This window comes from Rattus norvegicus, chromosome X (assembly GCF_036323735.1).
Source record: "Rattus norvegicus strain BN/NHsdMcwi chromosome X, GRCr8, whole genome shotgun sequence".
NCBI classification, from domain to species: Eukaryota; Metazoa; Chordata; class Mammalia; order Rodentia; family Muridae; genus Rattus; species Rattus norvegicus.
This window is the reverse complement of record NC_086039.1, coordinates 72521023-72535497: the sequence shown is the minus strand read 5'-3', so window position 1 is coordinate 72535497 and position 14475 is coordinate 72521023. Positions and strand designations below refer to the sequence as shown.

Here is a 14475-nt window from a genome sequence, read left to right as displayed (position 1 = left end):
GCCACTGTTTGGTCTCTAACTACCCAATCTAGTATTTTATTATGCTAATGAGCTGATTAAGCCATTAGGTAAAGGTGTTCTACAAAGACACACTCTGTGCCTTAGCCTATCTCATGATTTTTTTTTTTTTTGGATGTTTCCATAACCACCTTAACCTCTAAGAAGATACAAAGACACAGGTAGCACTAGCGTTATTTGCTATAACAAAATCACTACAAACTTAGGGGCTTAAAGCAACACGCCTCTACAGATAACCTTATAATTTTAGAAGTCAGAAGTTCAATGTGAGCCGCCCAGTTGAAATTGATTATCAGCTGGGGTGCATTCCTTCTGGAAGTTTTAGAAAACTCATTTCCTTACCCTTTTCAGCTTCAAATTTCTTAGCTAGTGATTCCCTTCGTCTACGTGTATAGCTGGACATAGAAACTTTGCTGTGGCACTCATACCAAAGCTTTTACCTTTATCTTAGACGGGAATCTTTCTATCTCAAGGGCAGTTGATTAGAAACCTCAATTTCTTCCTCAATGTAATATTCTGGGGATTCAATGTTTGTCTGCCTACTAACACAAGTAAGTATTTGCATAGTATTACAAAATCGGCACTTTCCAAATCTCTTCCACATTGAAAACTGAACATTAGGCAAAACAAACCTTTAAAATCAAAATCAGGCTCTTGCTCTTCCCCTCTTCCCCCCTTGTCCCCCCCATTCCCTTCCTACCTCCCCCCTCTCTCTCCACATGCTCATGGCCAGCCTCTACTCTTCTACTTTCTCTCTCTGCCTTTCTCTGCCCCTAGTACCCTCTTAACTCCCTTCCCCATGTCCTGAATAAACTCTATTCTATACTAAAAAAAAAAAAATCAAAATCAAAATCAGCGCTGTTGCACTGAAGGCAGAGGCAGGCAGATCTTGTGAGTTTGAGATTATTTACTGAGACCTTGTTTCAGAAATAAGGCAAACATTGAAAAAAAAAAACGAAATTTACCCCCAAACCACATCAAAACCAAACTTAGTCATTAATTCCCCTCCTTTCTAAACTGGATTAATTCTTTAGTGCTATTGTTGGCTCATCTGAACATACAGAATAAACACTTCCGGGAGGAATTTGCCATGCCATGGTAAATAAGAGTATACTTTTCCAGTTACAAACCACTGAGAATTGTTTTGTCTTGCCTTCCACCCCCACCTCCGGAAATACTCCTCGTCCCAGGTCGTAAAGACTGGATATTAATGGGTTTTCAAAGCAGATTATTTTTAAATTTCAATGATACCAGAGATCAGGTAATAAACGGAAATAAACGGAATGCAGAACCAACATTTTAGGTCTCAACTTCCAGGGCCTCCCAAAGAAAGTTACCATAGACTTAGTTACTAGTTCTTGGTTACTTCACATGCTACCAGTAAATCTTCAACTTTACCGAATCTGCGCTTTGGTTCGGCTAAGAGTGCCTTCACCACATTCTTTAAGCAGTTTTAACCCAAAGGCATACAATCAGAAAACCCCATTAAATTGGAGGTAAAAGCACATCGGTGTTTTGTACGATCGATCACGTGGTGGTAAAACTCTTATTACAAAAGAATATATTCAGGAGCAAAGATCTTACATGAAAAAGACACTTGCAGTGACACAATATTGTTGAATTTGACTTGGGCACGAGGCTTCCCTGATAGCCTGTGAGGGTGGGGATCCCAGCCACGGCTGCAGCCCACGCCTTAACTAGCTAGCTTTCTTTTTCTGCTCCACACCGCATCTCAGCTATGTGCCAGGCTTTCTCATCGTTTTGCTTATCGACCTATAAAACATTTTAGCCACCCACCTCTACAGTATCCCAGACATTTTCATTACCCCTGCTTTGTCTGACAGACATTTTAGTTGACCTCTAGGGTTTATGAGGCAGGCATTTTAGCGATCTCCCCAGGTCCCCAGCAGGAAGTCTCATGGTTCCAGGCAGCCATTTCAGCCATTAGTCTGGGTCTCGAGCAGGTATTTTAGCTATTTTTCCAGGTCCCCGTTTGGTAGTCTAGCCACCTGTCCCGATAAGGGACAGACATTTTAAGTTTTTCCTCCAGAACCCGGCAGTCCTTTTAGCTATCTCCCGGGCTACCAGGCAGGTATTTTAAGTATCGCCTCGGGACCCGGCAGGCATTTTACCTAGGTCTCCACGCAGCTGGCAGGCATTTTAGGCATCTCTGCCGCAGTCATTTTAACTACCCCTCCGACTGTCCAGTAGACATTTTAGCCACCTTTCCACTGTTCGCAAAGCACTTCAGCCACCTCTCCACTCACCCGCTAAGCACGTTAGCCACCTCTCCACAGCCCCGCAGGGACTTAAGCCACCTCTCCACTCACCCGCCAAGCACGTTAGCCAGCCATCTCTCCACTGACCCGCCAAGCACGTAGCCACCTCACCACTGTCGCGCAGGAACTTCAAGCCACCTCTCCACTCACCCGCCAAGCACGTTAACCACCTCTCTATTGACCCTCAGGCACTCCAGCCACGTCCTCACTGACCCGCCAAGCACGTTAGCCACCTCACCACTGTCGCGCGGGAACTTCAAGCCACCTCTCCACTCACCCGCCAAGCACGTTAACCACCTCTCTATTGACCCTCAGGCACTCCAGCCACGTCCTCACTGACCCGCCAAGCACGTTAGCCACCTCACCACTGTCGCGCGGGAACTTCAAGCCACCTCTCCACTCACCCGCCAAGCACGTTAACCACCTCTCTATTGACCCTCAGGCACTCCAGCCACGTCTCCACTGACCCGCCAAGCACGTTAGCCACCTCACCACTGTCGCGCGGGAACTTCAAGCCACCTCTCCACTCACCCGCCAAGCACGTTAACCACCTCTCTATTGACCCTCAGGCACTCCAGCCACGTCCTCACTGACCCGCCAAGCACGTTAGCCACCTCACCACTGTCGCGCGGGAACTTCAAGCCACCTCTCCACTGTCCCACCAAACACGTTAGCCACCTCTCCACTGACCTGCAGGGTCTCTAGCCACCTCTCCACTGTCGCGCAGTAACTTCAGCCACCTCTCCATTGACCCGCCAAGCGCCAAGCACGTTAGCCACCTCTCCACTGACCCGCCAAGCACATTAGCCACCTCACCATTGTCGCGCAGGAACTTCAAGCCACGTCTCCGCTGACCCGCAGGCAATCCAACCACCTCTCCACTGACCCGCCAACCACGTAGCCACCTCGCCACTGTCGGGCAGGAACTTCAAGCCACCTCTCTACTGACCCGCCAAGCATGTTAACCACCTCCCCACTATCGCGCAAGAACTTCAGACACCGTTCCACTGACCCGCCAATCACCAGCCACCTCCCCAGTGTCCCGCCGGAACCTTAAGCATCTTTCTTGTCCCTAGCCCCCATCTCACCCACCGCTCCGTTCTGGCCACCTCTCTGGCTTCTTCCATCACTTGCTCGCCGAAGCTGCCTGCCAGGAGTGGGTACCCGTCCAACACAAACTACTGCAGGACTCAAGAAGCGGAGATAGTCCGGAAAGCGAGGCGAATGGAGAAAGGGCAGAGCGCAAGTGCGTGGCGTTGGCGGGTCCTTTTGGGAAGGAGTGGAGTACTACACAGCGCCTCTGCGGGTCAAGCGGAGACTGCAGCTGATACAGGAGGGGCTCTGAGGGCAGCGCCAACCAGGTTTGAGGGGGCGTGGGGAAGGTTTGAGGGGGGTGTGGGGAGGGACCTAGGGCTCTTGAGGCAGGGTCCTTCTGATAGGGCGTGGTTAGCAGGCTGACCCGACTGTGCAAAGGAGGAGGGGAGGAGAGTATGGACCTTGTGGGAGGTGCAGAAAAGAATGGGTGCATTCTGAGCCCATTTACCTACCTTTGAGAGCTGGGAAAGCAGTTCTGGACGTTGGGTGACCAGCAGGTAGCAGCTTGCCTGGTCGCTTGGCCCTTAGTGAGTGTTGGAATGCTGGGAGCCCAGAGCCTAAAGACACCAGGCTCAGCTGCAACACAGCCTCCTTTTCTACTATAGCTCTCCATTTTAGTGTTTTGTTTGTGGAACCTGCACCCCAACCCTTTCCTCCCCAGTCTTGCCTCCTCCTGCCCCCCTTTTTAAAGGGGAACAAGAATTCCCTTGGCAGGGAATAGAGAGGCAAAGATTAAAACAGAGACAGAAGGAACACCCATTCAGAGCCTGCCCCACATGTGACTGATACATATACAGCCACCCAATTAGAAAAGATGGATGAAGCAAAGAAGTGCAGGCTGACAGGAGCCGGATGTAGATCGCTCCTGAGAGACACAGCCAGAATACAGCAAATACATAGGTGAATGCCAGCAGCAAACCACTGAACTGAGAATAGGACCCCCGTTGAGGGAATCAGAGAAAGGACTGGAAGAGCTTGAAGGGGCTCGAGACCCCATATGAACAACAATGCGAAGCAACCAGAGCTTCCAGGGACTAAGCCACTACCTAAAGGCTATACGTGGACTGCCGTGGACTCTGACCTCATAGGTAGCAATGAATAGCCTAGTAAGAGCACCAGTGGAAGGGGAAGCCCTGGGTCCTGCCAAGACTGAACCCCCAGTGAACGTGATTGTTGGGGGGAGGGCGGTAATGTGGGGAGGATGGGGAAGGGAACACCTATGTAGAAAGGGAAGGGGGAGGGGTTAGGGGGATGTTGGCCCGGAAACCGGGAAAGGGAATAACACTCGAAATGTAAATAAGAAATACTCACGTTAATAAAGATGGAGGGAAAAACCCTATTTTATGTGTGTGGGTGTGCAGAGCCCATAGAGGCCAGATGAGAGCATCGAATCCCCTGGAACTGGAGTTACAGGTGACTCTGAGCTGCAGCGTGGGCGTTTGGGGAACCTAACCTGGCTCTTTTGCAAAAGCAGCGTGTGCTCTCGGGCATTATGTCCTCATTTTAGTCCCAGTGTCAATTTTCAGTGGCCAAAACTTTGCTGGTAAGTGAGACAAACTTTATAAAAGTAGAAAATGAAGGGAAATTCTTTACAAAGAAATAGGATGTAGCATTACTGAAGCTCAAGGGAGGAAACAAAAAAATCCTGAGTGCAAAAGGCAGATTCTTCAAGTAAAATGAATACAAAAATCTCCAAGAACGTGATTATTTTGGCAAAAGCCCTCTATACCATTCAGACAGTCTGAAATATTTTTTTTCCATTTTCTTTTTTTCCGGAGCTGGGGACCGAACCCAGGGCCTTGTGCTTGCTAGGCAAGCGCTCTACCACTGAGCTAAATCCCCAACCCCGACAGTCTGAAATATTAAAGGAATTGGAGCCTTTAAAAATTCTAGCCTCTTTCACATACAAAAGAAAGTACCAAAGAAAAGTTGGAATGAAACCCTTTCATGTTCTTAGTACCATCTTTGAACTCAAACAAATGTTGGAAAATGGCCTCTCCCCAGAAGTCATTAATTCTCAGTAGAAATTTAAGAATTTCATGAAAATTCATGGAAGCCCACACTAAGTGCACCCAAGCTAATCACCTACCGTTCCAAGAATACTGAAATAGCTCCATGTTCTTAATGTTTCTACAGTTCGTTGTGCTTGGCACAGGTCTGTAGTTGCAACGCTTAGGTATATGTGGTAGAGACATGTTTTGGGTGTTCAAGGTTATCTTCTTTGGCTATATAGTGAATTCAGGCCAGGCTGGGATGCATGAGACCCTTTAATTCCTGCACTTCGGAGGCAGAGGCAGGGGCATCTCTGACTTCAAGACTAGCCTGATCTACAGAGCAAGTTCTAGGATAGCCAGGGCTATACAGGGAAAACAACCTGTCTTGAAAATAACCATAAACAATTGTATACACACATGTGTGTGTGTATACATATACATTGTTCATACAACTATATATATACAATTATATATATGTATATGTACATACATATATATAATTGTTGAGCTTTCAAGATATTTAAAGCTTTAATTGTGAGACACTTTGTTTAAGTATCAATGCCCATTTCATTTGTCTTTCTTCAAACGAATGAAAATGACCACTATACATATGTTATTACTAGAATGCATATCTTTTACCTTTTGAAGGTAGAAAGTAATACTCCAAAATATTTAATAAAATATTTTGAGGACGGATGCTGGTATTGCTTAGTATTATAGAAAGCTGCTAACTGATAACATTGAGTACCTACCAAAACCAGTTGACTGGGGTTGGGGATTTAGCTCAGTGGTAGAGCGCTTGACTAGCAAGCGCAAGGCCCTGGGTTCGGGCCCCAGCTCCGGAAAAACAAAACAAAACAAAACAAAAAAACCAACAAGTTGACTGTGAGAAGATAGCATTTCTAGGATGTACAGGAGTCAAAACAAACAAACACCCTCCCTTTCCCTCTCCCAGAAGCTGTCAACTCTAGTGCTGCCTTATGCCTGGAATGTTGACTAATGCAAGCATAGTCAGGCACCCATAGGTGCTTTGAATTCCCAAATGCAGCAGTTCCGTCCAGAAGGCGCTGTTCTGCTCCCATCCAGCTTTGCCTGTACATCACAAAGTCTTTCTGTTTCCTCTTCCGCCATGCTCACTGGTCCTTGGGGAGAGGAGACTGCTTTTGAAAATGAAGTTCATGAATCAACTTGAGGAGGCCCATTGAACTTGTAAAACCTTGGGCTCAATATTTGTCCTTGTTGTATGTTTTGTGGAGAAAGTTTTCTTGATGCTAAGAATCAATGGTGTCAGAGATAAATCCATAATCTGGGAACTGTTTACTGTACCTCTCTCCTTAGCATTTGGGGGATGTGGTTAGTAAATGTTTTATTATATGCTTTTCCTATTTTGTTTCTTGGAGTCATTTTGGCAGGAAAAAATAGTAATAAAATGAAAAGTGAGGTTTAAAAATATAAAGCAGCAATCAAAGGGAAATACTCACTTTAGAAATGAGTACATTCAAATATATTTGAGAAATCACTGCGTTAAAATTATATAAAATAAAGCCAAGTGGTGGTGGTGCACATCTTTAATTCTAACACACGGGAGGCAGAGGCAGAGAAGCAGAGAGGCAGGTGGATCTCTGAGAGTTCAAGGCCAGCCAGCTATACAAAGCAGGTTCTAGGATAGCCAGGGCTGTTACATAGAGAAACCCTGTCTCAAAAAAAAAAAAAAAACCCACAAAAAAGACTAACCGGTCAACAATAAATAACAACAACAACAAATCCTGAATAAAATATCTATAAATCAATGTTAAAACACTAGTCAATGGGGTGGGAGAGGCAGTGTGAGTGTGGGGAGTACGCAAATGCCCAACAAAAATTTGCCACAATCAGTTGTTTATGTTTGTTTGGGGAAGGGGAGTCTCGGGTAGCTTGGGATATCTTGTTCAACTTATGCTCCTGCCTCCACCTGGCAGTATAAGCCTTCAGTAGCAAACATGGTCGGCTCCAGAATCCCCATATCCTAAGCTATGTAATGGAGCAAAGAGCCCACAAGATGGCGACATCGACAAGGGGCTAGATTAGGTAAAAGAGGAAGTTTGGACCCCTCTTTTCCGCAGGGAATATTTAAGACACAACTATAAACTGACCGATTTTCGAGGAACCATTAAAACAGTAACAGCCACTGAGAAAAAAGCTCAATGGAGATGAGAACATTGAAAATAGTAGAAACAGGGGGTTGGGGATTTAGCTCAGTGGTAGAGTGCTTGCCTACCAAGCGCAAGGCCCTGGGTTCGGTCCCCAGCTCCGGAAAAAAAAAAAAAAAGAAGATAGTAGAAACAGAGGCCTTCCCAATTCTTGTGGTTTGCAGTTGTTATTTGTTTTGTGAAAGTGAAATGGACATTTTTCGGTTGGGAAGCCAAAGTTATCTTTACCTTAGGAAAATCCACTTTTATAGTGGGTTATGGAATTCTCTGAATAAAAGGACCGGGACTGAAGGGCAAGCAAGAACAGTCAAAATTGTAACCAGAAGGAAAGAAAAAGTGCAGTGGAGTGAAGTTGGCTTTGTCATTGTCAATTCCAGCCTGAATTTTATGGCAGTCATAAGAGATTCCTTGATAAAAAGCAAAGCAAGCCAGAAAAATAATGGGAAAGTTCGCGAAAACTTTCTTGGTCCTTGCTCTACCTGTCTGGTGGAATGTAACAATGTTGGGGGAAGTAGTTTCTTTTTTCAGGAAGGCGAAAGATCTAAGAATAACTGGTCTGTTAGCTTCTACGCTTATCTGAGTGCTATCTGGAGATGCCTAAATCGGAGATCAAATAGCTGAGAGCAGCTTGGATAGCAGCGGTCAGAACTCTGGAAAGGGAAACAGCTGGCTGCTAAGTACTCATCCCTGCTGAATAAAGTAGTAATAGCCAAGTCCTTGAAAACACATGAGAGAGATTTGCAGAAAAATTAGGAGGTTTAAAAAGCACTGCACACACATGCGTTGATTTTGAAACTTCCTACAAAACCGCAAGGATCAAAAGTGCATGGAGGTGGATTTGAAGGCCAGCAGCTCTGCTCGCTGATGTAGTTTACTTGGAGTAGAGTGGGAAAATGTGGGCATAAAACCCTCGAATAATTGTGGCTATGTGTTTTGATTGTTTGGTGGGTCCCTGAAGATCAATTCAAGGCATTATGATTGGTCCACTTACATGAATTTCCTCAGGCGGACATTTAAAAAGTAATTATAGTGTCCCTATCTAGGTTATGACAACACAGTCGAAGCTGGCAAAAGGGATGCTTTGAGGTGAGGATGGGGAAGAGAGCCTTGAAATTTTGTTTCTACACATTCTGGGGGAAAACTACAAAGTCATCTTTGTGCCCATCACTCAAGTCACATTCTGGAGAAATAGGGAGGAAAAAAAGTCCTTAATCTGATTGTAACTGGCCTTCAGATTCAACACGGGCAGTAAAGTGATGTGCAAGGCAACGCTGAGAATGACCTGAATGGGCATTCAAAGTGTTTCAATGTACAGAGAGCCCATCTGTAGGTCTTAGGAGAGATTTCTTTGTCTCGCTCCTTTATTTTTATGTGTATTGACTGACTACCAGCATGTGCGCCCCCTGCATGGCCAGTAATGAGATTAGATGCTTGAGTCAGATCTCCTGGCGCTGGAGGTACAGCCAGCGGTGAGCTGCCATGTGGGACGTGAATCCAAGTCCTCTGTAAGATCAGCCAGTGCTCTTAGTCACTGATCTATCTCTTCAGCCCCCTTGTATCAAATCTTTAAGGAAATTCTATCAACTCTAGAATACAGTGGCCACACACAATGAAGAATGTAGATTTTATAAAAATCTACACCTTAAATTCCAGTGCAAACGAGCTCCAAGTTAATGAGCAGTGGGAGTGTGACAAATCTTTGGTATGGGACAAGCCCACACAGGGTGTGAACGTTCTATAGGTCTCAGAACTGAGTCTTCATTATGATGCCGGAGGCTATCTTTATCCAGCTCTGTTGAGTGAGTGACAGTTTGCCTGGGAACAGACCTGGTGATAATTATGTAACAAGGGGGAAATGGCTGTAGGTGCTGTAGCAAGTGACACAAATAAACTTGTTCATTCTTGGGGAAGGAGAGCAGGTGGTCAAAACTCTGAGGAAGAAAGGACAATCAATCTATTTCCCAATCCAATTTTGGATTATAAAATTTCAACTGTCAAGGTGTCAACCACAAATGACCAGGTTAGTAAACATATAGGAATGTAAGGTTTGTACATAGAAAAACAAACAGAGCCTCCCTGCTCATATGTAACAGATGTGCAGCTTGGTCCTCCAAGATGTGGGTTCTGAACAACTAGAGTGGGGGCTACCCCAAAAGCTATTGCCTGTACTTGGAGTATGTTCTTCAATCTGGGTTGCCTAGTCTGGCCTCAGTGGTAGAGGAAGCCCCTAGCCCAACAGAGACTTGATGTGCCAGGGTGGGGGGATACCCAGGGGCCCCCACCTGCTCAGAGGAGAAGGAGGGATGGGGGAAGGATTGTGGGAGAAGGTGACTGGGAGGGGGACAGTGAGCAGAATGTAAAGTAAATAAGCAAAAAATAAATAAATTAATTAAATTAAATTCAAAAGAAAAGAAAAATAGAAATGAATCAAAATTGTCTCCTGAAAATCCAGGAGATAGTCAAAGAGAGGTCTTGAGTGATAGTGTGATCTGACTGTATAACTCAGAACAGTACAAAGGCACAGCAGTAGAAAAGCAAGCTTCTCATTTGTAGGCCTCAGTCTTCAGAAGACTGTATCCTAGGGCAAAAACCTAGGGTTTCCTTGGAATGTGCTAAGGCTGGTGCTAGCCCGGTATCCCTTTGCAAAGATACTAGCTCTGAGAATTTTACCTAGACGGTTCCATTTTGCAGCCAGCCTGGAGCTAAACTCCAGCCAAACAAGGTCAGTGTTTGGTGTTTTGCTATTTGGTCACTAGGTGGCACTAGAAGCCCAGACTTTCTTAAAGCCATAGAAAGTAAGTGAGTGGCTTGGGTGGTAGATACACTGAGTGATTACAGTATTCTGTACTGCTCTATAGCTTAAAGGTAACTCTTATTAAAAGCATTTCAAATCAGACTGAATTAGCATGGATACATTTTTGGGCTGTTGGCACCATTCTATTTTGTTGACATGTTTCTTTCCCACTCTTAGGGAAACTCATGCCAACAGTCCGATAGCTTCTTGTCAGAGGTCCTTAATAAATATTAAAAGATTGAATTGAAACACAGTAAGTTGTAACACACACATTACACACACACGTATACATATACCTATATATATATACATATGTGTATATACATCTGTATAATGTGTGTGGTGTGTGTATAATGTGTTATTTATATATATATATATACAATATATTTCTAAGAAATTAAAGAATAAGAGGTCAAGAATTTATGAAGAAGTTGAGGAGACATGGGAGACTTTGATGGGAGAAGAAGGAAGAGAAATAATATGAATACAGCTCTCATAAATTCTCAAAAATAAATTTTAAAATTAAAAAAGAATTTAACCAGGGCCAGAGAGATGGCTCAGTGGTTAAGAACACTGACTGCTCTTCCAAGGTCCTGAGTTCAATTCCTAGCAACCACATAGTGGCTCACAACCATCTGAAATGAGATCTTCTGGTGTGTCTGAAGACAGCTACAGTGTACTCATACAAATAAAATAAACAAATCTTTTTAAAAAAGAATTTAACCACATACAATTACACTAGAAATAAAAGCAAAAAAGTTATAGGGAAAATTTACAAATACATTGAAATACAGCTTGCATAAATATCCAAAAAAATCAAAGAAGGGAAATTATAAAATACAAGGATGGATAAAAGCATCTCAAAGTGGGGTTGGGGATTTAGCTCAGCGGTAGTGATTGCCTAGCAAGCGCAAGGCCCTAGGTTCGATCCCCAGCTCCAGAAAAAAAAAAAGAAAAAAGCACCTCAAAGTAACAGCACATCAGAAGTTGCACAATGGAGTAATAGTTGTGGTGGGAAATTTATACTTGTAAATACTAACATAAAAGAAAGTTCAAAACACAATAAGAAAATATGGATGCACTACCTAAAGACTATACATGGACTGACCCTGGACTCTGACCTCATAGGTACCATTGAATATCCTAGTAAGATCACCAGTGTAAGGGGAAGCCCTGGGTCCTGCTAAGACTGAACCCCCAGTGAATGTGATTGTTGGGGGGAGGGTGGTAATGGGGGGAGGATGGGGAGGGGAACACCCATAAAGAAGGGGAGGGGGAGGATGGGGAGGGGAACACCCATAAAGAAGGGGAGGGGGAGGGGTTAGGGGGATGTTGGCCCGTAAACCGGGAAAGGGAATAACACTCGAAATGTAAATAAGAAATACTCAAGTTAATAAAAAAAATATATATCAAAAAAAGAAAATATGGATGCTATAAATCTGACCAAGAACCCACAACTTGGGAACTCAAAGACCCCTGGTGTGTTACCAGACAAAGCGTTTAACTCGTCTCTAAATACAGACCTCCAGCAGGAGAGATGGTTCAGTGGTTAGGAACACTGACTGCTCTTCCAGAGGTCCTGAGTTCAATTCCCAGCAACCACACAGTAGCTCATAGTACGTGGTGGCTCACAACTATTATAATAGGATCTGATTTCCTTTTTCATTGTCCATAGAACACATATACATTAAGTAAATAAACCAATAAATAAGTGATCTTTAAATACATACTTCTAGACCCATAGATTAGGGTAGCTCTCAGACCTCACCAGAGAAGCTTCTTTGTGCACTGACCAGGGCTCTAATGTGGAAACTAACAACTAGTCAAAGTGGGGAGAACAGTATCTGTAGAGTGTGTCTGTAGAGTGCACAGCCCCTCCCCCCCCTTTCTAAAAAAGATTTATTATTCTATATAAGTCCACTGTATCTGTCTTCAGACACACCAGAAGAGGGCGTCAGATCCCATTACAGATGGTTGTGAGCCACCCTGTGGTTTCTGGAATTGAACTCAGGACCTCTGGAAGAGCAGTCAGTGCTCCTAACCGCTGAGCCGTCTCTCCAGCCTCTAGAGTGCTCAGCCTTAAACAGGTGGGTTTGCACACATTTATGTGCAAAGCTCACAGAAAATCACAGAGGAGGGGAGCAGAAAGTTAACCATCCAGGCTGGGGGTGAAGCAACATTTCTGGCTGCTATAGGACTGGTGCTCAAGAACTCACAGAAGCTGCGATTGCTCACACAAATTCAAGCCATCCTCATTCCAATAGTGGGGGAGAGACTAAACCTTCAGCTGAGGATCTATTGGAAGTTTGTGTTGTGGTCCTCTGATAGGTCCATCAACTTGCAGTGGATGACCCTATACCCATGCATATATGGATGGGTGGTATATGTGGGACTCCATGTGTTATTAAAAACAAAGCACCACTGAAAAACCACCACACTAGACCAAAGCCATCATTTTTAGCATCACAAAAAGTGGGAGAAAACGAACAATTACTTTATCAGGGAAATAGCATTCACAAAATTACAATGCCTATTAAAGAGAACAGCCACTTGCTGATGAGTGAGCAAACAGCTCCTTCCAGCACACAGTGTGAGCATAGGAAAACATAAACCGACCTGTTCTTGGGAGGTCAGTTCGAATAAATTTAATAATAAAATAATTCAGGCTATCTCAGCTTAGGACTACCAATACACTTTCGTGACTTTTCTTCATAGGAATCCTAGAGCATATTTTTGGTGAAAAGTATCTTCATAGTCTGGTAGGGAATGGAACAGAAAGAGAAAAGAAAGCATTCTGAAACACTCTCAGAGCAGTGTGCTCTCCTAGCTCTTGCCTCAGATAAATGTGACTCATTAGAAGTTCAAGTAAGTGCTCACTTCTGCAGCACATATACTAAAATTGGAACGATTCAGAGTTAGCATGGTCCCTGAGCAAGGATGACGCGCATATTTTTTTTAAAAAGTTGAAGGATTTGAGCCCCTTAACCCTCAGGCTGACTCCTGAGCTCAAACATTGCCCCACCTTGGCTTTCATAAAACCCCAACTGACCTGCAGGGGAAAAAAAAAGAGCCCAATTCTAGCCCACCACAGTTCTGCCTAACCGACGGGGGCAAAAATTGTACAAGACCCAAGAAGAATCGCTGTGATGACCACAGTTCAGTGGTGTAGACACAGTTAACCAACACCCTGCTACCGTTAAGGTCTCCTGTAATATCTGAGAAATGCAGTAAGGTATCATACAACTCAGATCGAACCCGAGAAGGCTTTAGGGAAACCAAAACAAGAAATTAGGAAAACTAAAGACTCTTGGAAGATCCCCCAACTTCGGATTCCCTTGGCCGTATCAAACAGTGAACACGCGGTACAGCTCTCATTTCCAACCAGAGCAAAGACTGAATTTAAAGCTTACTAAAACACAAAGATCTCACAAAAAGACAGATCAGAACCAAACTCAGGTGCGGTAGACATCTGCAACGATTAGATGGAAAATCTAATTATGATGAACATGGTAAAAGTGCTAAAATAAAACAAAACAGTAGACAGTTTGGTTTCAGACCCTGGAACAAGGGACTGAGGTACTTATTTTACATATCAAAGCGGACCTGACCTGGCCTTCAGGTTCTTACAGCACTTGCGAGTCCCTACCTGGCATACCTCCGCCACAACCTTGAACTTTTCAGCCCAGGGGCTGGGCTGCCCTTCTCCTAGCCGTTCTTTCCTACTTAATCTAGACATTTTGCGCCCCACCCCACTTCTCTTTTCTCAGCGGTGCGTGTACCCTTTCTCCCTTTTTCTCCTGTCCCCTCTCCCCACGGCGACCCCACTGGCCTCAATTTTGAGGCCAGTGAACTCCCAGACAGCAGTTCCCCAATAAACCTACCTTTAATGTAATCTGGCTTGAATTGGCTCGTTTCACCGGCAGAGAAATCGTAGACAAGATGCTTAAAACCATAAACACAAAAGAACGACGCTCAGAATCAGTAGCATTAAGAGCTGAGCGCTCACGAAGATTTGGAAGGTAACATGCCAGAACAACAAAATGGGGTGTGAGAGGAAGGGATTTAGTTAGGGATTTAGCTGCTGATGCCTCTCCGTAATCCCCAAA

General features: G+C 44.4%; 1 long non-coding RNA gene and 1 other non-coding gene across 7 annotated transcripts in view; one reads left to right on the top strand and one right to left on the bottom strand.

Moving 5' to 3' along the window:
• Positions 1-3569, bottom strand: part of LOC134484082 (uncharacterized) — a 32739-nt gene extending 29170 nt beyond the window's left edge. The window contains exon 1 of one of the 6 annotated variants that reach the window (XR_010061435.1): positions 3386-3569. This is a non-coding gene — a long non-coding RNA (uncharacterized LOC134484082). The other 5 variants (XR_010061431.1, XR_010061433.1, XR_010061432.1 and 2 more) reach the window with 5 other exon arrangements.
• Positions 3570-13238: 9669 nt separating this feature from the next.
• LOC120099412 (U6 spliceosomal RNA) lies at positions 13239-13343 on the top strand. Its single transcript, XR_005498600.1, has one exon. It is a non-coding gene; the product is annotated as a U6 spliceosomal RNA (small nuclear RNA).
• Positions 13344-14475: the final 1132 nt, after the last annotated feature.